The sequence below is a fragment of the Protopterus annectens genome, chromosome 7.part0, assembly GCF_019279795.1.
Source record: "Protopterus annectens isolate FY-2018-M chromosome 7.part0, PAN1.0, whole genome shotgun sequence".
In the NCBI taxonomy this organism is placed as follows: Eukaryota; Metazoa; Chordata; order Ceratodontiformes; family Protopteridae; genus Protopterus; species Protopterus annectens.
The window spans coordinates 286,641,838-286,665,389 of NC_056739.1; the positions used below are offsets into that span (position 1 = coordinate 286,641,838).

The 23,552-nt window shown below is 44.0% G+C and overlaps 1 protein-coding gene across 30 annotated transcripts in view; it reads left to right on the plus strand.

Annotated features, from left to right (window-relative positions):
- NFASC (neurofascin) overlaps positions 1-23,552 on the plus strand; it is a 2,999,343-nt gene that overhangs the window by 1,292,665 nt on the left and 1,683,126 nt on the right. Inside the window, exon 3 of one of the 30 annotated variants that reach the window (XM_044076768.1) lies at positions 756-874. The exons of the other annotated variants lie outside the window; for them this stretch is intronic. The gene's annotated coding sequence lies outside the window, so the exon portion shown is untranslated. The remainder of the gene's footprint in view (positions 1-755; positions 875-23,552) is intronic. 30 annotated transcript variants of the gene reach the window in all.

Here is a 23,552-nt window from a genome sequence, read left to right on the forward strand (position 1 = left end):
CACACACACACAAAAGGGGTGGGGGTGGGTGGATATTGCCTGTTTGGCAATGTATTCTTCAAATATCTATTGTTACAGATAAGTAGTTCTTATACAATTTTACTATATTCAACAAACACACTTCTTTACTGGTATTTGGGTAGATTCCCTAAGCTTAACCAACCTGGAAAGAGGAAGGATAAGGGTCCAGAAACCCCTCGAGAATGGTTCTAGTGAAGACTACTCTGGATCTACAAAAGGGATCCAGCATCTAGTGCTTTGTAAAGATAAGGGACAAAGGACCAAATTCTGCCTCTAGAATATTTCTAGAGTCCACTCCACTTCAATACACCACTGAGCAGAAAAGGCTCTAGTGGAATGCGTCTATCCCTTGCTTGGATTTGCCAGTGGCAGCCATAACAAAAAGAACAATACCAGAGAACATCCAGCATGCAATGGTTTGCTTAGACACAGGTTGACCCTTCTTTGACCCTTTTCATTTATTTTTCTGCTTGATTTCTGTATGACATTATTTGACTTTGCAGCCTTATTTTAACTTTGCAGGTTTGTTTTTGAAGCCTTAAATAATAAAGTGCAAGGGACTCTAAGTTTTAGTAGACTGTTAGAAAAGGGTAGCAGATCACTGCTACCTGATTCTGTTTGTGTATACAGTAAAAAGCCTTTCAGCCTTCCTGAGGGATTTATTCTCTCAAGGTAGTACCTGAGCTGCTGGTGTACATCCAAGGTATGAATTATCCTCTCTCTTTTATTCTTAGGTTCTGGAAAGAACACATGAAGTGTGATAGATTGACTGACTGAGAGTGAATTCTGAGACCACTTCCAGCATGAAAGATGTGTTAGTGCATAACACAACCCTATCCCTGTGGAAAATAAGGTAGGATTGTCACACCATGAGAGCTTGTGGCTCAGAGACTTGCCTTGTAGATATTAGAGCAATAAGCAAAACAGTTTTCCGCGTCAAGAGCTTCAGATCAGCCTGAGTATCAGGTTCAAAAGGTGGTAAGGTCAGTTTTTTCAGAATATAATAGAGATCCCAAAGAAGAGGAATTTGCTTGTGAAGATGGTCTCATATGCAATACTCCTTTTGTGACTGTTTTACCAAAAGAGAAAAGAAAAAGAGGGATCCACTGGCAGACAAGCAGAGATGGCCACTAAATGCGACTTAATGGATGCATACAGTAAGCCATCCTGAAGTAGCTAATGCAATTATTTCAAGGCCAAAGGGATGTTAACCTCAAGGGACCCTTTGTTCTCATTTAGGCATCAGTTAGAAAACCTCATCTATTTGTAAACATAATATTTTCTAACAGCAGGTTTTCTGGCCTCATTTAACACCTGCACATCCTCATGAAACAAATACCTAAACAGAGTCAAGATCGAATCCCCCAGGATTGTAGTTGCTCCAAATTGGGTTGCACCAGTTGGCCCTGAGACTGTGTGAGCAAATCCAAAGTGTGAGTAGGTATGTGGTAACTGCCTTTGGCTGATATCATTAAAAGGGAGAACTAAGACTGACTGGACCAATAGGGGGACACCACAATGATCTTTGGTATTTTTTTCTTAATCTTCAGAAATATCTTGTGAAACAGTAGAAAGAATGGAAATGCAAACAGGAACATTCCCATCCAAGGATGTCTAGAACAGAAGTTCTCCAGCTGTCAACTTTGAAAAGAGGCAAAGATCTATTTGAGACGTTCCCCACATCTGAACTAGAACCTGGAACACCACTTCCTATAGCTGCCACTTGTGCAGGTCTGTCTCAGTCTATCTGCCACTATGTTTTGCTTTATGGGATGTGTGATGCCTGAGAATTAGAGAATGCTGTAAAGCCAGCTTCATGGCCATCATTGCCAACTGGCACAGAAAATATGACCTTGTACCCCCTTGTTTGTTGAAATACCACATTACTGTGCTGTTGTCTGTAACTACATGAAGAGGTCCTAGAGTGCATAGGTGGTGAATAACTTTCAAGGCACAGATTACTGCCAACATTTTGTTGATATTGACATGCTTCCATGCATCCTTGGGGCTCCAAATAGCCTGCTCCTGTTCTGCCATTGACACAATTCCCCAGGCAAAGTCAGATGAATCTGACTGAACAAATTGCGCCAGAAAAGGTGGGAAAAAGGGAAGCCATGGATTGATATTCAGCTGTGCTCATCACTGCTGTAACTATTGTCTGATGAAGTCCAGTAGCAGCCACTGGGATTCCAGGAAATGTAAGTGCTGGGTCCAACAATTTCATACATACCACTGAATTTTCCTCATGTGGAGAAGGGCAAGTGGTATCATGAGAAACATTGATGCCATCAGTCCTAGAATTTGTAGGATTTCTCTTGCCAAGGTGATGTTCCTCCTGGAGAATTCCTAAAACATCATCTGGTAGAACAGGACCTTGTCTTTGACAAGAAAGGACATTCTTTTTTTGGATGACAATTATAAACCCAGGAAGAATGAGTCTTTGTGAGGATGTCAAACACAACTTTTGAAGGTTCAACTTGAACTGTAGCTGGGAGAGTGAAATCAAGACCTTCTCTATTGATTTCAAACACCTAAATACAGACTCTCTACAAATCAGTAAGTTGTCCAAGAAAGGAAAAATGTATATGCCAGGAGTCCAGCAGTGAGAGACTACCTGAGCAAGGCATTCTACATACAAGTGAGGTTAAGTGGATAGTCCAAAGAGTTATGCAAAGAATTATTAGTGCATACCAGACACAACAAATCTCAGATATCTCCTGAAGTGATGAGCAAAAGGGATATGATGATATGCATCCTTCAGGTCCAGAGTCATCATGAAGCAGTGGTGAACTTGGCGACCCTGACAAAAGTATTCGGAAAGGAAAGGAAAGGTCCATCACCAGTCTCCATGAACACTCTTTTTTTTGGAAACCAAGAAGATTCTGTAGTAGAAACCTTTCATTCTCTCCAAAGGAGGTGCCAGCTTTGACCCCTGAGTCTAGCATGTGCTTGAGTATAGTAGAGAGTAACAAAGTCTGGCCAGTGGATGAGGGGGGTCCCTTCCTGATCGGAGAGAGAGACGTTCTTTCATCTGTCACCTGTAACCTCTGCCAATGATGTTGATCATCCATATGTCCAAAACCATAGATGGCTAGGCTGCTTTGTTGAGATATAACTTTTGAGATGGGGTAACCAGAGGGGAATTTGAGAATGATGGGTGTTGAGTTTCTGCAGAGTCATAGGTTGGAAGGGGGGTTATCCTTTTTGAGAAGTGAACCACTCTTGTTATGTTTGGCGGACACCTTATCCTGCTATTTCCTTTTGGTGCCTTGGTTTTCTTCAGCTGGGACTTCTGTTTGTTAGGCCACCGAAACTTATCCTTCTTGGGATGAAACCTGGGAATATAGAGCATTTCAGATATCCCTTGCATCAGTTTACCTCCTTTATCCCAATGTTTTGAAATCTGATTAGCTGCTGTACCAAACACACAGACAGAATCAAGCAAAGCATTCATAAATTCATTTTTTTAACTCATAAGAAAAGTTCTGGCTCTGCAACCAAGCGTACCTCCTTAAAACAATCAATGCTGTGCATTTCTAGAAACAGTATCGGTCCCTTCCAAGGCACTCTTACACGTCCGCTTACTAAAGCTCGAGATCTGAAACTAGCTCATGGCTCCATCCCTGTCCCATGATGCTGCACTGCTTTCCTCAGATCTTGTTTGCCACTGTAACAGATCAGATCTATGACTAGCTCAAGCTGAGTAGAAAATAGTTTTTTTATCTTTAAAAATTGTTATAGCTAAATGTTCTGTTTTTTCCTAGTTAGATAGTGTGCTTAGTGACCTTCTGATTTTGCTTTGATGCTTGTTGAAGTTAGAAAGCCTTCCTTTCTGTTAGCTCCCATTTAAGTTAGAGGGTGTCTTTAATGTGTGGGTGTGTAGAAGCGTTATTAGCAATGTCAAAGCAAAAATAGGTGAAACCATCTGGTTTCAAAAAATGTCCTAAGTGTTCCCAAAAAATGTCCATCACAGATGGACATACAGACTGCGTTTGTTGTTTAGGAGCAATCCATCTGAAGGAAACATGCCCTATATGTCATTCTTTTAGCTCTAGGGTATTACAAGAGCATAAGAATAAGTTGATTTTGAGAGGCTTAATTAAATCCTGTTTTGATGAAGCCTTGGACAAGGCTCAAAGTTCACCCAAACCTTATGCAAAGAGGTCGTCTCTGTCTTCTTCTTCTACATCATTGGAGCCATCGACAAAACAGTTCAAGATGTCTTCAACAACCTCTAAAAGATTTGACCAAGACATACCTACCATTTTGGTTCCATGTGTGTCGGAACTGAAGGTTTATATAGTCCGGAGCTGCTCACCTGCTTTGGAGCTGGTATCTTCTGCTCCAGTCAGTGGCATTGACTCCATGTTCCAGATCCTCCAGGAGCTTATCAGAATTCAATGTGGATCACATGGTGCAGAGATTACAACATACACTGGCGCTTGCTAAATTGTTTTCGGGACTGACTCAGGTGAGCTCGGAGATGACTGTGCCCGTCCCTGTATGTTCCGTTCCCCCTCCAACTCTAGTTCGACTTTCGGAGCTGGAAGGCTTGGCACCGACAGTGATGATACTGATGGAACTGAGATCTTCTGAAGATTCTTCGGTTCCGATCGCTGTGACTACATCGGAGTCCTCCAAAGTATCTAGGAGCTGACACTCACCGGTCAGGTCCGGGGGGGGATAGTCGGATCGAGACTCTTTCGGCTTCAACTCTACCCCTTGGAACCTCGGCTCGAGTGAGCTCGGCTCCTACCTTGGCTTCAGAGCCAACCCCCGTGGTAGTGGGGAGATCATCAGATTCTTTGGAACCTGGGATTGTCACAGGCCATGGGAGGGGGACCTTCACAGCCATGAGGAGAGCTCTGTCCCCACGGACATCATCTGTACTGTCGGAACCAAGCATTCCATCCCAAAAAGCACTGGTATTTGTCTCTGCATAGGCAATTACCCAACAGCGCAGAGACCCTGAGCCTCAGAAAGCCCCATTGGGTGAGTGCCTTTCTTCCAAATCTTCTCTAGAATGCCCCACTGAAGAGGTTCCCCAGAAGAAATCATGCAAGAGGAGGCATATAATCTCCCTTGATGAGTCTATTACATCAGATATGGACCTCGAGGAGTCTGAAGGGTCCCCACGGTCACACTCTGAAGATGTATCTTTTGCGGACATCTTGGAAATCCATAGACAGAGAGGTGGCTGGAAGCCCATTACCCCTTCTGATGAGGAGTCCGTGTATCTAAAGGCTTTTGAGTGTCGACCTTCAGCCATCTGGGTCTCTCCACCTTTCAATGAACTGGTGGAATTAGTGTCTTGAAAAGTGTGGGATTCTCCAGATACAGTGCAGCCTGGCCTGCCTGGCCCTCAGAGGCCAAACAAATTTATTACCGCGCCTGATGACAAAACGCAAAACCTTTTTAAGTAAAGGATTACCTGTAGATACTATGGTGGTGGCCACGAAGAAGGAATTATCTGAGACTTCTTCATCTGTCCATCCCCCAAATAAGGAGTCGAGGACCATGGACAGATATGTAAAGCACATTATTTCCTCAGTGGCCTTCACCCTTAGGTCCCTGAACTACCTCATGTATTTTACGAGACTTCAGAAAGATCTTCTGAAAGAGCTAGGAGATACTCTACAGGGTACAGTAGCGGCTGGGATAGATGACAAGGTATTCTTCCAGCTTGCCACCCTAAATTCAGTAGTCAACTCATCCATGAGGCTCATATCTTATGCAGCCAATGGAGTGAGCAGGTCAGCGGGTTCCAGAATTGCCCTTAGGAGACATTCCTGGATGCGCTTGTGTAATTTCATGGAGCCCTTCAAGTCATCCTTTTTCAACACCCCATTTGATAGCTCATCCTTGTTCGGGCCTAAAGTAAAAGAAACACTTACCTGATGTGAACAAGAAGGAAATACTCTCACAGCCGTAGGAGTCCATTTTTCCATACCTTCTAGACCCTATCTCAAGGGCTAAAAGGCAAGGAAAATGTGGTTCTGAAAATCCCAGAGGGCCTTTCAGGACACACAGGGTGAACCTTCCTCCAGGGGCAGAGGAGGAGGTAATAATGGAAGAAGCCACCCACATGGCTGAAGGGGTACACAGAACCAGGGTGACCACAGTTCTTACTTTGGTAAACCTTTTCAGCGCTCCTGAAAGCAGGCCTCTTTGTCCGTCTCTGATGGCAGTTGGGGATCATCTTTCTTTGTATCCACAAGCCTGGTTAAGCATAACAGACAAATGGGTACAAAGTATTATATCCAGAGGATACTCAATCCCTTTTCAATGCCACCATTACAAACTCAAAAAATCCTAGACATTCCACCCAGTTACAGGGAACAAGCAACTATAATAATTCAAAAGTTGCTAGAAAAACGAGCCATCCAATCAGTCCCCGCAGACCAGATAGGATCTGGAACTTACTCAAGATTCTTTTTAGTTCCAAAGAAAACAGGGGACTGGAGACCCATATTGGATCTCAGCAGACTAAACAAGTCAGTAAAGAAGACAAAGTTTCGGATGTTCATGTTGCAGTCAATGCTTCCCTTTTTAGGGAAAGCTAAATGGATGTGCTCGATAGACCTCCAGGATGCGCACTACCACATCAAAATGGAGAGGCCATCCAGGAGATACCTGCACTTTCGGCTGGGAGCCAGTCATTACCAATTCTGAGCTCTGCCCTTTAGTCTCACTACAGCCCCTAGAGTGTTCACCAAATGCATGGCAGTAGTCATGGCTCACCTGAGGCATCAGGGATTCCAGGTGTTTCCATATCTAGACGACTGGCTGTTAACTGTCACCACCAAGCACCTACTTATTCAAGCGAGGGATAATACCTTGGAACTATGTGCCCAACTTGGCATTTCAGTGCATTATAGAAAATCTGCCTTATTGCCATCACAACATATCAACTTTATAGGCACAGAAATAAACACAACAAACATGATGGTCAGGTTGCCTTCAGAAAGGGTCCAAACTCTTCGTCTCCAGATCCGGGACCTCCTCTTCAAGTCCAAAGTACAAGCGAGGGCAGTCCTAAAAGTATTGGGCACTGTGGCAGCAGCAATAATAGTGATACCCCTAGCAAGATTACACATGAGAATCCTCCAGTGAATGCTGTTCACTCAATGGTCCATGCAAGAGCTACCCATGTCCCATTTGATAACTCTGATGGAAACCTGCAAGAAAGATCTTCGTTGGTGGCTTCATTCAGATCAAGTAACGATGGGCCGACCCATTGTTTCCCCTGTTCCGTTAGCTACAGTGACTATGGATGCTTCCCAGATAGGGTGGGGGGGCATTATCAGGGAAGAACAGCCCAAGGCACTTGGCAGGACCACAATGCTCATTTGCACATCAATGTACTAGGGATGAGAGCAGTGCTCATAGCATTGCAAGCATTCTAGGACTCTCTTCGATTGGTACAACTGCAATACAAACAGACAATATGTCAGTAGTGTGGTACATAAACAAACAAAGAGGAATCAGATCTTACCCACTCTGTCGGGAGGCCCTGAGAGTATGGCAGTGGGCGATGTCCTCCCAGCATTTTTTGATAGCAATGCACATCCTGAGGAAATCCAGCGTGATAGCGGACAAACTAAGCAGAGTCATTCTGATGCCACACGAGTGGTCCCCGAAGAAAGAAGTAGTGGAAAGGATATTCCGCAGATGGGGCCAGCCTTGCTGTGACCTATTCACCACAGCCACAAATGCAAAATGCAGCAGCCACTTTGCCCTGATCCCTCCTCGGGGGGAGTCCCCGAGGGATGCACTTGTACATGATTGGCCCCCGGGACTCCTTTATGCATTTCCACTCTTTCATCTAATACCCAAAGTTCTTCAAGAAAGCCAGCAGTCTGGGAAGGACCTTAATTCTAATCACCCCATTCTGGTCTCGTCAAGTATGGTTCCCCTTCCTGAAGCCTCATCTCCTGGAAGAACCATGGATTCTGGACCCGGTGCCAGACCTTCTGACACATCTGTCGGGAAACTTCCATCCATCTCTTCACTCTCTAACATTGACAGCATGGCTGCTCCAATTCCCAATATAGCCAGGTTACACAACTTTACTCCAAAGGTTCACCACATACTAATTTCTTCTCATAAAATTTCTATGAGGAAATTGTACCAAAGCAAATGGAAAAGATTCTCAATCTGGGCTTCACAGCACTTCATTAACCCCTATTCAGCACCCCTAGCTTTCATTTTAGAATTCCTAGCTAAGCTTTTTAATGAGGGAGCTGCTGCAGCAACTATATGGGTCCAGCTGGCAACAATGTCCAATTTTCATATTGGGAATGAAGGTATAAACATCATGTCTCAAACTCTCAAAAGCTTTCCTGAGAGGAAGTAATTTACTAAGACCACCAATTCGACCAACTTTGCCACCGTGGAATTTTAATTTTATTGTTTCTTGCATAATCCTACTGCCCTTTGAGCCAGCATCATTTTGCGACTTGAAATTTTTATCTTGGAAAACATTTTTTCTAGTAGCAATCACATCAGCAAGAATAGTGTCAGATTTACAAGCTTTAACAATCAAACCTCCCTACATGGTTTTTCATAATGATAGGGTATCACTACATACAAACACTTCCTTTTTACCTAAGGTATGCTCGGAGTTTAATCTAAATCAGTCAATAGACCTACCAGTATTCTTCCCAAAGTATGGCAATAAGGCAGAATACATGCTTCACCAACTTGATGTTCACAGGCCGTTACACTTCTACTTGCATAGAACAAAAACACATAGGAAATCGGATCAACATTTTGTCTCTTTTTCCAAAAACAAAAAAGGTTTAGCAGAAACAAAGACAACTTTATCCAGATGGTTGTCAGATTGTATTTCATTTATTTATCAGTCAGCAGACAAGTAGTTGCCAAATAAAGCAAGGGCGCATTCCACCAGATCCATCTCAACTTCTCAGGCCTTTAAAGCAAGATTGCCAATACATACCATTTGTGCAGCAGCAGCATGGGCAAGACCTCACACCTTTTTCACTCTTTATAAAGTAGACTTGGCATCCAGGGACAGAGCCTCCTTTGGGTCCACTGTACTGAAGAATATCCTCCTGTAATTCACCCAGGAAAGATGGTGCTAGGGACGCTCCCCCATCAATATAGAATGAAGACGAGATAGGACAACTTCACCTAAAGAAGTTATGTACTCACCATAAGGTTCTATGTGAGTTTCTCATTGCATCTTCATTCTTGCGTCCCACCCTCCAACCCATTCTAGCCATATGCTTAGTTTACTAGAGGGATTGGATTTAATGATCTTTTTTATTGGAAAAGGTCACTGGGGGCATAGAATCAGGGTCCACAGAAAAGGGGGCTTGGAGGCCAGGCATGGCCGGGCATGCCCTGAATTTCTTAAAAAAAAAGTTATGTACTCACCATAACATTCCATGTGAGTTGTCCATGGCATCTTCATTCTTACATCCCACTCTCAAACCCCCATCCTTTTAGCTCCTGGAGGATCAAGGAAGTCTTAGTGTTCAGTGATATACTTTGCTCCTTGTCCAGGTTTGTAGATTTGATATATATGTATATCTGTATACAGTTATAGAGTAGAATATAAATTCACCAACAAACAAGATCTGAGGAAAGCACTGCAGCATCATGGGATAGGGATGGAGCCACGAGCTAGTTTCAGATCTTGAGCTTTAGTAAGCGGCCGAGTCGGAACCGAGGATCGGTTCTGAACCCATCAGTGTAGAATGAAGACAAGATGGACAACTCAAATGAAACGTTATGGTGAGTACATAACTTCTTTTTTAGACATGTGAGAAACATTGGAAACAGTCTCTTTCTCATAGTCTTTATGCACAGAAGACAACGATGCAGCAAACATTTGTAAACAATACATATACCTCAAAATGAAATTCCACATCAGATACTGATAATTAAACACTTTAAAAGCGACAGCGCCATATTCTTTCCCTGAGATTCTAGCCATATGCCTAGTTTACTAGAGGGATTGGATTTAATGATGACATGATCTTTTTTATTGGAAAAGTCACTGGGGGCATAGAATCAGGGTCCACAGACAAGGGGGCTTGGAGGCCAGGCATGGCCGGGCACACCCTGAATTTCATAAAAAAAAAAGTTATCCACACATCCTGTGTTGTCCATTTTCATTCTTCCTCAACTGTTGGGTTCAGATCCAATCCTCGGATCTGACTTGGCCACTTCTTCCATATCACTGAACACTTGAACTCTCGAGTTCCACCCTTTAGCCATAATTCCCTAGTCACCTAACATGCCTTAGATCCAGTTTGCTACCCATAATAGACCTACAGAGCAGTAGAGAATAAGGAAAGAATAGATGTTCTGTAGTTCTAGCTCACCTTCATTCTTACATATGGGATAAAAGCCGATCCTCGGTTCCGACTCGGCCTTTTTGCAAGCTTAAAGTCTTCTAGTTGGCTCGTGGCTAGGTAGGTATCCCATGGTGTACCAGTATAATCCCCGGATCTCGTTTGCCGCGTCGACAAGTTCAGATGTACTTCTTCTTGGCCGTGGCTCAGTTTAACACATTTTGCTACTTTTTGCTATTTACAGCTTAACTTTTGATTTATATAGACTTTGCTAGTGTTGTTTTCTATCATTAGAGTAGTTAGTCAACTGCAGTACCTTTTTCCTCTGTTTAGTGAATTATTGTTGAGAACTGGTTGGCCGTTGGCCTTGTTGTTCTCCTTTGTATCCTGTGTGCCAGTTTTGTTTCATTTACCAAGCTTTTTTTGCCCTAGTTGTTATTTACTGTACTAGTCTAGTTTAGACAATTGGTAGTTTATCAGTTTGATAATTAGTGCTTAAGGCACGCCTTGCACTCAGTTTAACTTCTGTGTGCAGTGTTCTTTAGAGTGTGTTATTAGCTTAGCTATTTAGTGTTTCTTAGTGTGAGGTGTTATTAGCTTAGTTAAATTTTTTTTCAGTAATCTGCCGAGTTATTTGTCGGATTTTCACCTTAGCTGACAAGGGTTCCTGATTTTCCAACCCTTCTCAATTCTAAGGCATAGTTTTGTATAGAGGACTCTATCTTGTGTGTGTGTGTCAGTATATTTGCAAATTCAGGCCTTTCTATCCTCCTTTCTAAGTCCGTTTGAGTTAGAGGACCTAGGTTTCTTCCTTTCTTTTTCTACCCAGGGCTAGGCTCGTTTGAGTTAGAGGACCTAGTCCTCATGGTTGTGTGATTGTTAGTGCGGTAAGGGCCAGTCCCGTTTAAGTTAGAGGACCTAGTCCTCTCTGGGTGTTTGGCATCTGTCAGCTCTTCAGTGCTATGTCTAAGGAGGCGAAAGATCATAAACCCTCGGGGTTTAAGAAATGTGTAAAATGCTCACAGAAGATGTCTATTACCGATGGCCACAGTAACTGTGGGTATTGCCTCGGAGCCATCCATTTACAAGAAACATGCTTGTTTTGCCATTCTTTCAGTGCCAGGGTTTTACAGGAAAGGAAGAATAAACTGATATTAAAAGGTCTCCTTAAGCCTTCCTTTGAGGAAGACTTGGCCAGTTTGTGTTCCTCTTCTCAATCACATGGATCTAAGAAAGAAAAGGCTAAACCTTCCATGAGGCATTCTCCAGCTCCATCTGGTGCCTCGGAACCACCTCCCAAAATGTCGAAACCAGACAAGTCTTCTCCCTCCTCGGCTCCACTAATTTTGGAACTGATCGAGGGTGTAGCTACTATGGCTACAGTGTCAGCCCCAGGTAGTTCAGAGCGGACCACTGATAGCAGACTTTGGAGCTGGTCTAGAGATCCCTTGCCAGTCTCCCCAACATTAAGGTCCCCTATCTTACAGAGGTCTCGATCTCTCACACTGTGTTCCAGATCTTCCAGGAGCCTATCAGAAGAAGATATGGAGAGAGTAGTGCTGAGACTCTTGAAGTTATCTGCCTTACCCAAAATGCTGTTGGCTCCGACCCAGTCGGTTCCAGAGCCACTCGAGTCCATTTACCTTTCTGTGGTTCCTCCTCCTTCGAGCCATGCTGGGCTTTCGGAGCTGGAGTGCTCGGTACCGCTGGTTGTGGAAACCTCGGTTTCAGCTCCCCCCGAGCCTGTCTTGGAGCCAAGTTCTGCTCCGATACCTTTGGTGCTGTCCATGGTGTCTAGGAGCCAAAGCTCTCCAGTTGGCCCTGACAGGGATGCCTGGAATTGGAGATCTTCAGTTCCGAGTCTCCCTCTCGGTGCGTCAGCTAGGGTGAGCTCGGACCCTACATCTATCTCTGAGCCAATGGGTCTGAAGCTGATGGCATCCTCTGTCTCCTCGGAGCTGGGGAGGTCTTCAGAGCCAGAGAGGTCGGCCTTAGAGATGATGAGGAGTGCGCTGTCCCGATTATCAGCTCCACCCAGGGGTACTGACACTCTTCCCCCTCGGGCACCGACTTCCATCTCAGCACCTACTCCCTCTTTGGACAGCAGAGACCTGCAGCCTCAGGATCCCCCAATTGGTGTCCCTCACTCTTCCAAGACCTCCCCGGAATACCCTTCCAAGGAGCCCCCTCAGAAGAGGATATGCAAGAGGAAGCAGGTAGACTCCCAGGATGAGTCTCTTACCTCCGACACTGACCGCGAGGAGTCAGAAGGGTCCGCCAAGTCATCCTCAGATGTCTCCTTTGCGGACATCTTAGAGATCCTTAAGCAGAGGTGCAGCTGGCCCACTGTTACCCCTTCTAATGAGGAGTCAGTGTACCTGAAGGCTTTCAGGTCTCAACCTTCAGCCTCTTGGGTGTCTCCACCTTTTGACAAACTGTTACAGCTTGTTAGTCGAAAGGTGTTTGGAGACTCCTGATGCCATGGAACCAGTCCCCAGGAGACCTAATAAATTTTTGTCAGCTCCCAAGGAGAAGAAATTTTTATCTAAGGGTGTTCCTGTAGATGTCATGGTGGTGGCAGCAGCCACTAAGAAGGAATTTGCACAGACTTCATCTGTCCATCCGCCAAACAAGGCATCTCGAATGATGGACAGGTACGGGAAGCATATCTTTTCGTCAGCAGCATTCACTCTCACATCGCTGAACTACCTAACACACTTTACAAGGCTTCAGAGATATCTCCTTAAGGAGTTAGGAGAGACTCTACAAGGTACATCTACTGAAGGAGTCCCTGATAAGGTGTCTGCTCAGTTGTCCACCTTGAATTCCATTGTTAACTCATCCAAGAGGCTGATTTCTTATGCAGCCGATGGAGCGAGCAGGGCAGCGGGTTCAGGAGTTTCCCTTATGAGGCACTCCTGGATGCGCTTGTGTAATTTTGCAGAGCCGTTCAAGTCTACCTTTACCAATGCCCCCTTTGACGGTTCTTCCTTGTTTGGACCTAAGGTAAAAGACACACTCACCAGGTGAGAACAAGAAGGGAAAACACTCTCTGCCATGGGAGTATGTTTTACCGTCCCCTCTAAACCATATCCCAAGGGTCAGAGAGGTGGTAAAATGTGGTTCAAGAAGTCCCAGAGGTTTTTCCAGAATGCACAGGTTGACTCCTCCTTCAGAGGTGGAGGAGGAGGAGCAAATGGTAGACTTCGGTCTAGAGGCAGAGGTGGGCCGCAAAACCAGGGAGGCCATGATTCGTTTTGAGGTCGACCCTATCAGCGCTCCTGATGTGGGGCCCAACTGTGCTTCTCTGGAGCCGGTCGGAAGTCACATTTCTTTGTATCTGTAAGCCTGGCTAACTATCACTTGAGACAAATGGGTACAAAGAATTATCACCAGAGGTTAATCCATACCCTTTTTTCTTCAACCTCATGTTCCCAAGAGGATCCCGGATGTTCCACCAAATCACAGGGATCAAGCAACGGTAGATGTGAACAAGTTGCTCGCAAACAGAGTCATCCAAACCATCCCCGCAGACCAAGTAGGATTCGGAACTTACTCCAGATTCTTTTTAGTGTCAAAACGTAGAGGGGACTGGAGGCCCCATCTTGGACCTCAGCAAACTAAACGAATCCGTAAAGAAGGACAACTTCCAGATGCTGACACTGCAGTCTATACTCCTTCTATTAGGGAAAGACACTTGGATATGATCATTAGATCTCCAAGATGCGTACTACCATATAAAAATGGACAGAGCGTCCAGGAGCCATCTATGCTTCTGGCTGAGAGCCAGTCACTACCAGTTTTGTGCTCTGCCCTTTGGTCTCACCACAGCCCCCAGGGTGTTCACCAAGTGTATAGCAGTAGTGATAGCTCACCTGAGATGTCTAGGATTCCAAGTGTTTCCGTATCTGGATGACTGGCTCCTGATCGCCTCCACCAGGCATCTACTTCTTCAAACCAGAGATGCCACTATGCAACTTTGTGCCCAGTTGGAGATTACTATAAACTGGGAAATGTCTGCCTTATCACCCTCTCAATTTGTGACTTTTATAGGCGCAGAAATAGACTCAGTAGCCATGTTGGCTCGTCTTCCAGCAGAAAGAGCACACAATCTCATACAACAAATTCACCTTCTTATCCCCTTCTGAAAAGTCAAGGCAAAGACAGTGCTGAAACTTCTAGGGACCATGGCCTCCACCATATTACTAGTGCCTCTAGCCAGACTACGCATGCGGATTCATCAATGGCTTCTATCGTCCCAGTGGTCCTTTCAACAACTGCCTCTATACCACTACATACTGTTAACAGAGTCTTGCAAGAAGGACCTCCGTTGGTGGATCCAACCCAACCAGCTAACAACAGGCACTCCATTCCTTCTTGCCAACCCATTGCTACTGTGACTACGGATGCCTCACAGATAGGGTTCCAGGGGGGCATTATCTAGGCAGGACTGTCCAAGGCACATGACAAAATCATGAGGCCCACCTGCATATCAATGTCCTAGAGATGAGGGCAGTGCTCTTGGTGTTGCAAGTACTCCACAACCTTCTTCCTCTTGGGACGATAGCAATACAATCAGACATGTCGGTAGTATGATATCTCAATAAACAAGGCAGGACCAGATCATACCCACTCTGTTGAGAGGCTACTCATATTGGAAATGGGCGATATCTTCCCAGCACTTTCTAGTGGCAACACACATCCTGGGGACAACCAACATGATAGTCGACAAACTCAGCCGGGCAATCTTGATGCCTCATGAGTGGTCTCTGAAGCAGGAAATAGCAGTACAGATCTTCCGCAGATGGACAGCCTTGCTAGGATTTTTGCCAGCCAGATCAACTCCAAATGCAGCAGCTATTTCTCCCTTATCCCCCCGATGGGGGAGTCACTGAGAGATGCACTTGTTCATGATTGGCCCCTGGGTCTCCTTTATGCTTTTCCGCTCTTTCCTCTCATATCCAAGTTGATTCAGAAAGCGAAACTGTTGGGAAACAAATTGATCCTCATCACTCCTTACTGGCCTCATCAGGTTTGGTTCCCCTTCCTCAGACCTCACCTACTAGATGACCTATGGACTCTGGACCCAGTGCCAGATCTATTGATGCACATGTCAGGCTCTATTCATTCTAGCCTCCACACCCCCAATTTGACAGCTTGGCTGCTCCAGTTCCATCCCTAGTCAGGCTTCATAATTTCTCACCCTCTGTGACTCACATTCTTACATCTTCTCATAAACCCTCCACTAGAAAGTTATACACCAGTAAATGGAGAAGTTTTTCTATCTGGGATGTGGAATGGAATGTTGACCCTTATACGGCATCTATTCCAGTGGTATTGTAATTCTTGTCTGAACCTTTTCACCAGGGTTCTGCTGCTGACACAATGAGGGTTCAGTTGGCAGCAATATCAAATTTTCATTTGGGTCAGCATGAGTCCAATCTGATGTCACACAGATTGTGTAAGACCTTCCTTAAAGGTGCCACTTTGTTGAGGCCTCCTTTTCAGGAACCGGTAGCTTCGTGGGATTTAAACTTTGTTCTATCCAAATTAATGTCTCCACCCTTTGAACTAGCTCATTCCCCTCCTTTGAAATTTCTGTCTTGGAAGACTTTATTTCTGGTGGCAATCACATCTGCTAGACGAGTTTCAGAGTTACAAGCACTGTCTGTCAAGCCCCCTTATTTGATTTTTCACAAAGACAGTGTATCTCTTCATACTAATCCATCCTTTTGTTCCCAAAGTGTGCTCTCATAACAACTTGAACCAAATTATAGAGCTTCCGGTGTTCTTCCCTAATCATCCCAAAGCAGCAGAATACAGATTCCATCAGTTGGACGTTCACAGACAATTATGGTTCTATCTACACCAGACAAAGGAATTCAGGAAGTCAGACCAATTATTTGTTTCATTTTCTATTTCCAGATTAGGTCTCCTGGTTTCCAAAGTGACCCTTTCGAATTGGATCTCCAGTTGTATATCCTACATTTATTCTTCCAATGGTAAGCCTTTACCATTCAAAATTAAGGCTCATTATACGAGATCTCAGTCTATTTCTGCAGCTTTTCAAGCCAGGGTTCCAATTGATAATATTTGTGTAGCAGCAACATGGGCTACCCCTCACACATTTATTACTCATTACAAATTGAATTTGACCTCTAGGGGTAGAGCCTGTTTTGGTTCCACGGTACTCAGGAGTATTTTTCCATGAGTCACCCAAGAATAAGGTGCTAGGGAGCTGTCCCATATGTAAGAATGAAGGCAAGATAGGACTACAGAACATAAAGAAGTTATGTACTCACCATAACGTTCCATGTTTGTAGTCCATCTCGCCCTTCATTCTTATGAACCCACCCTCCTACCCCCTTCCTGGAAGGATCTGGAGACAGAAAATTTTTTTCTTAACAAGTGAAGACCTTTTATTATTGTTGTTCTTTCTCTCTATAGTTAGCAGCAAACAAGATCTGGAGATTATACCGGTGCACCATGGGCTACCTACCTAGCCACAAGCCAACTAGAAGACTTTGAGCTTGCAAAAAGGCCGAGTCAGAGCCGAGGATCGGCTCCGAACCCATATGTAAAAGTGAAGGGTGAGATGGACTACAAACATGGAACGTTATGGTGAATACATAACTTCTTTTTTGCTACCCATATTAGACCTACAGAGCAGTGGAGAATAAGGAAAGAATGGAAACTGGGGCTGAAACAAAGAACATATGTTTCTCCAATACCCTTCATTCTTTCCAGGAGTAAAGGGATTGGTGGGTAGGAAGTTCAGGAAGAATGAAAATGGACAACACAGATGGAACGTTATCCTGAGTACATAACTTTTTCATTCATTCTTCAACTGTTGGGACAGAGCATTCAGCTACCTACATCAGGGAAGGACTCTAAGGAAGGATATTCCTGATCACAGCTGAGCCAAAGGCTGCTCTTCCCCTATAGACAAGATCTAATTTGTAATGAGCAATAAAGGTATGAAGATTAGCCCAAGTTGCAGCTGCACAAATTTCATCCAAGGAAGTTCTTGACAAAAAGGCTGAGGAAGTCACCACAGACCTTGTGGTGAGACAGAAGGTCCAGATTTGGATCCAAAATCTAGGGTAGGTGTCGAAGATGAGGCCAAAGGAAGGGAAATCAGATCTGACAAGGCCAGTGCAGGGCAATGAGGATAACTGTGTTCTTCAATCAAGATGCTTTCTGGAGAAATTTGGGAATGAGAGGTAACAGGGAATAAGCAGAAAAGCAGACTGGAGAGCCAATCGTGAAGTAGAGCACCCTTCAGTGATGCCCCCAGTGGGGAGATCAGGACAAAGAATCTGCTGCACTTGTTGTTGGAGGGGATGCGAGAAGGTTGCAGCATGGTTGACCACGTTGACATAAAATCATCCCCACCCCATTTATGTTGAGAGACCACTCATGAGGGCATCAGAATAGACCTGCTTAACTTGTCTGCAATCACGGTGGGCATCCTCGGGATGTGCATTGTTATCAGAAAGTGATTGGATGAGATCGCCCATTGCCATGCTCTCATAGCTTCTCAACAAAGAATGTAAGATCTGGTTCCCCCTTGTTTGTTGATATGCCAGACCACTAACATATTGTCCATCTGACTCGTAATAGTCCTGGTTTGAAGAGTGTCTTGGAGGGCCTGCAATGTTAGGAGGACAGTTGGCCTCTTTGGGGGACCATGCGCCTTGAACCATGCTTCCCAAGAGGTTTTACTCCCACCCGATCTGAGAGACGTTCGTGGTCACCATGACCTTGGCTTGAGGGATAACAAAGGGACATCCTTCTTGTATTTGATTAGAGTGGATTCACCAGAGAAGGTAATTCTTGCAAGCTTCCATTATTTTGAGTTGACTGTATAATGGCTGTTGGAGAATAGACCATTGAGTCGTGAATGTCCAGTGAAAGATTCTCATATGGAACCTTGCCAGTGGTACAATGTGACTGCTGCTGACATGGACCCCAGTGCTTGGTGTATCAGACGGGTTGATAGAGAAGAACTTTTGAATGATCGTTTTGACCTAGAACTGAATTGTTTGTATCTGAGACAGAGGAAGAGATGCTGTTTGAGTGACCGTATTGAAAAGAGCACCAATGAATTCTGGAGTTTGAGTTGGATTGAGATGAGATTTGTTGTAAAGGACAGATATCCTTAAACAAGGGCACAACTAGAGTAAGTAGTCCTTTGCTTGAATTAGTTGATGCCTGGTTGGAGCGGTCAGGAGCCAGACATCCAGATATAGAAACACTCGGAATCCCTGCAGTCTCATGTGAGCTGCAACTACTGTCATGCACACTTTAACACCCTGAGGGCTGTGGTGAGACCAAAGGACACTGCTCTGAATTGGCATTGACTGGCTCCCAGCTGGATGTGCAGATATCTTCTGGATCTGTTCATTTTGATATGAAAGTATGCATCCTGAAGATCTATCAAGCACATCCAGTCATTCCTGTGCAGAAAGGGCAGAATGGACTGAACTGTGACCATCCAAAACTTTGTATGTTGAACTGATTGACTTAGTTTGCTGAGATCCAAGACTGGCCTCCATTTCCCTGTCTTTTTTGACACTAAAAGGAATCTTGAATAAATTCTGGACTCTTTCTGGTCTGGGGGACCTCTTGAATGACACTTTTTTTTTCTATCAGATTGTTTATTTCTAGTGCTGCTGCTTCCCTCTAACTGGGTGGAACATTAGGGGTTTTATTTGATACTAGCTGGGGTAGATGAGAAAATGGTATTATATAACCTGTGGATATTATCCTCCGCATCCACGAATCATTGTAATTTCTAGCCAGGCTGTCTGGTGAAGGGATAGATGATCCCAGACTGCCTCCAGAGATGGACATTCAAGCCTCCTTTCAGGATAGGATCTGACAGAGAAAGTATCCCTGAATCCCTGATTATGCAGACCACCTCTGCCACGGGCATAGCATCTTCCATTTTTGAGTTCCCCCTCTGCTCCTGCTGGAACTGTCTCCACATGGATCTTGGAAGGGGACCTGGGTATGCCCACAGCAGACAGGGTTTTTCCAGCCTGATCACCCATAGAGAGTGTGTCTTTTACTTTGAGTCCAAACTAGGAGGTTCCATCAAAGGCAGCATTGATGAAAAAAGATTTGAAAGGTTCCACAAAATCACATAAGTGCATCCAGACATGTCTCCTAATGGAAATGCCTGAACCCATAATGTATGAGGTAACCTCAGCTGCATGGGAGATAAGCCTCATGGACACATTTGAAATAGACTGAAGGGTAGCCAACTGCAAGGAAATAGTACTCTCTACCTTGGAGGATATGGTCCCAGAGAGGGATTTGGAAAGTTCTTTGATCAAATCCCTCTGAAGTCTCATGAAATGTGCCAAATAATTCAGTGACCTAAGGGCAAAAGTCGCTGAAGCACAGACAGGCTTCCAAAACCTGCCCAGTCCCCTAGACTCCCTGTTAGGGGGTGGACAGAGGAACTTTGCTCTGACAGTTCCTTTCTAGTGGCTGGTGCTATGACCACAGCATCAATGGGTACTCCTTTATTCCACTGTGGTCTGTCTTTATGTGGTGCCAGGATCCTGTCTGGTCTCTTAGGGATTGACTCAGTTGTGTTTGGCTCCTTCCATGCCCATCAAGAGACTAAATCTATGAGCTCATCAGTTGCAGAATCACCCAGGAGTTAGGTGGGTCAGTCCAGAAGGCCTCCAGAAACATTGATTCCTCTTGGGAAGAGTTATCAGGGGTCTAACCACCCCTTTGTTTTAGGAGCTCTAAGATGTCTCCAAATAAGACATCATCAGGTGGTAATCTGGGCGACCTTTTCCTTCATCAAATTCAGTGTCCTCAGTGACAGCCTGTTGTGGAGAGTCTAATTGCCTCCTTTGGCAATTCCTCTACCAGGAACTTCTACTGGATGGCCTGGAGAATGGTTTGTGATGGCTGTCCCAGATGAATGGATAACTGAGGTTCTGAGTGCAAAATTGAGTGGGATTGTGAAGTCAGAGCTGAGGAGGTAGAGAAGTCTAAACTCTAGGTAAAGAGAAAACTATATGCATTACCTTGAAAGTATAGTGCCTGGTAGAAGCAAAAACCAACAGATCCAACAAGGCAGGCATATGGATCATCGGCTCCTGCTGTCCCACAGGCAAACCACCTAAGGAGAAAGTCATAGCTGAGCTATCTAGCGCAGATGCTCTGAGGGCAAGGGATGGCTATGACAACTTTAGAGTCAAATCCAATACCCCAGAGCCAGTGCAGATGGTTTGACTACGAGAGTCATCCATCTCAGAAGTACTCAGTGCCAGACAGCTCAGAGACACCATCGGAGTTGAAGATGCCAATATCTTCAGATCCAGGGAAGATGACTCCTAGGCTTTCAAATCTGATGGCTACAAAACCAAAGGGTGGATCAGAGAAGAAGTTATGATCAAAGGAGCAGTACTATGAGAGTCTTCAGACCCTGTAGGATTGCAGCCAAAAGAAAACCCACTTGTATTTGCATCCTGAGGAACTTCCTCAGACATCATCCTATCCACATCTGCCCTGGATATGCTTGTGGAAGACCGAATGGAGGACGCCGTGGATGAGGATCTTGAGTGGTGCTGGGGAGACTGCTCCAGAAAAGGAGATGGGAGCCAATTGACTCAGAGAGTAGTTGAGGAAACCGGGTCTGGGGTGGTTTGTTGGATCTTGACCTTGACTTTTTTGTTTAAGGGATAGCTTTGTGGACAGAGCCAAATTTATTTGAAGCTGATGTGCATTCTGGAGATCTCTTACCAGACTCCTTAGAAAGGGAATCTCCCTTTTTCTCCAGTCTTTTGGCGGTTTGAGCCTCAGAAACCATTGGTGAAGATTTTGAAGGCAGCAAGCCCCTAAGGATTAATTTGTTTTTACAGTCAATTAGAGGGTGGAAGTTGAATCCCTTGCAAATGTCACAAACTGTATCTAAATGATTTCATCCTAGACAGTAGATGCATTTGGAATGTGTGTCATAGTTTGGTATTTTGTGGCCACATGCCACATTTTTTTTTTAAACCTGAAGGCTTATCTGACATTTTTTTAAAAAAGCAGACAGAAATTTAAAAGACTGAAAGTTTTTTTTTTAAATACTTGAAAGGGAAAGTTAGAGAAGCTACCAGCAACAGTAAGAGAGAAAGTATTTTTAAATACAATAAAAGGGATAGAATACCCACAATGATAATAGAAAATACTCTAAGAACACAGAAGGAAGGTAAAGCTTATAATCCAAAAAAAGTTAAAGGGAGCCAAAAACAATATTCAAACACTGACAGAAATAAGTATAAGAAGTATAATAATAATAATAACAATGATAATAACAACAATAATAATAATAAGGGGTAACCATAGCTAAACTCATAAAATTTTGAAAAACCCACACTCAAAGAGTTCGCAATCTATGTCTGAATGCTATGGCTGCAAATGAGGTCTGAGGTATGTTAGGCATATAGGAAATTATGGGTAAACGGAGGAGCTCAAGAGTTCAAGTGTTTTCAGATCTGTAAGAAGCAGCCGAATTGAATTCAAGGATCAGATTTGAACCCAACAGTTGAGGAATGAATGAAAATGACAACAATGTCAGATCACTTTTTTAGGCAGAGACTCATTCGGCAGAGGAGAATTGCAAACCTTTTTAAAAATATCTTTCAATGCTGGGTTCAACAGAGGGAAGGTCATCACATCCAGGGCCTCGTCCTCCAAAAGATTATATACTCTGCTGATCTCAGGAGCAACCAAATATTGTTCCCAATGGAATACATCTCTAAAACTAGCCAACACTGGGAAAAGGAAAACATCTGTTTGGGTTTCTCAACTTGTTCATCCTCAGATGAAACTGACTGGCAGACTCTGACCCCTCCAAAACCTCAAATTCTTTATCCCCTTTAAAATCAGGATCCTTAGGTGGTTGAATGGGGATAAGAGTGCTGGCATTACTCATAACCTGGGTTTCTACCCCCTAAACAATAGCCTGACTAATGGATCTAGCCATTGCCACCACCTCAGGTGAAACACAGATGGGGACTGTTCCCTGAAATGTGCTGGGTCTGTCTCTTTTTTGCATACACTATGCCAGTAGGAGTTTCCCTGGGGAGATCTATCAACACTGGCAATGAATTCTGTACCCTTGATTTCCGCTGTACCTAAAAGAGTTTGATTTTCTTGTATCTGAACCACACAATGGTATAGGCCTAGATGACATGTCTGACCTTCATGTCATATGAAGTTGTGATACTAACACCACACCAGGGGACCTGGAGGCAAAAGAAGGTGAATGGTCTGATAGCTTGCCCAGGGCTACTGCAGAGTCACAAGCTATAAGCAGATGCATATTTCTTGATTTGCTTCTGTGTTTTTAGGTGCAAAAAGGAGTAGATGTTGGGGGGGCGGCATAACAGAGTCCATCAAATCAGAGGACTAACAACTAACCAGAGCAATACCAGTAATAACTGCATGATCAGTCCAATGAAGTATGAGCAAATCCCACATCACACCTTCTAAATAGCAATGTAAAGTCTATTTCTGCAGGGATAATGTTCTGACCACTGCAACGAGTAAAATGATAGTAGTTTCAGTAACACAGTTCCAAGCACAGAATACATTCACAAAAGTCCCATAATTTTTTATAAAAAAGCATAGTTTCATTACCAAGTGATCAAAAACATCATAAGACAGTTATAGACAAGGAATTGAATAAACTAATAAAAATCTTATTAGAAATATTTTGCATACAAAATGGTGCCAAAATTGCGATTTGAATGAAAAAAATCATTTAAAATGCTGTAATCCTGCTCAATCACCTCAAATTGTCATAACACCAAAGAAAAAAACTGCAAAATCTGTGAAGTTTTCCTGTCACAACGTTCAAATGAAGCTTTTAATAAACAGTATAGACCTTATACTGTGGAGAACGGACATTTGGGGTCCGAATGGAAAGATGATAAGTCAGCAAGCAAGGGGTAGTATTGCCGAAACTTAATTCATCCTAAAGTCTTGGTGAGTACCTTCACAAGGTAGACCCTGTTTTCACAAAATCTCACCAAGATCACACTGATATGTAGACTGTATTTATATAGCATATATCATGGACAGAAGTAGGTTAAAAATAAAAAAAAGAGAGCTAGGTGCACAAGACCCAGGATGCAAAAGTGCCCAATCCTGGTAGCACACTAGCGCCAGGAGCGGAAAAGATGACAGTGT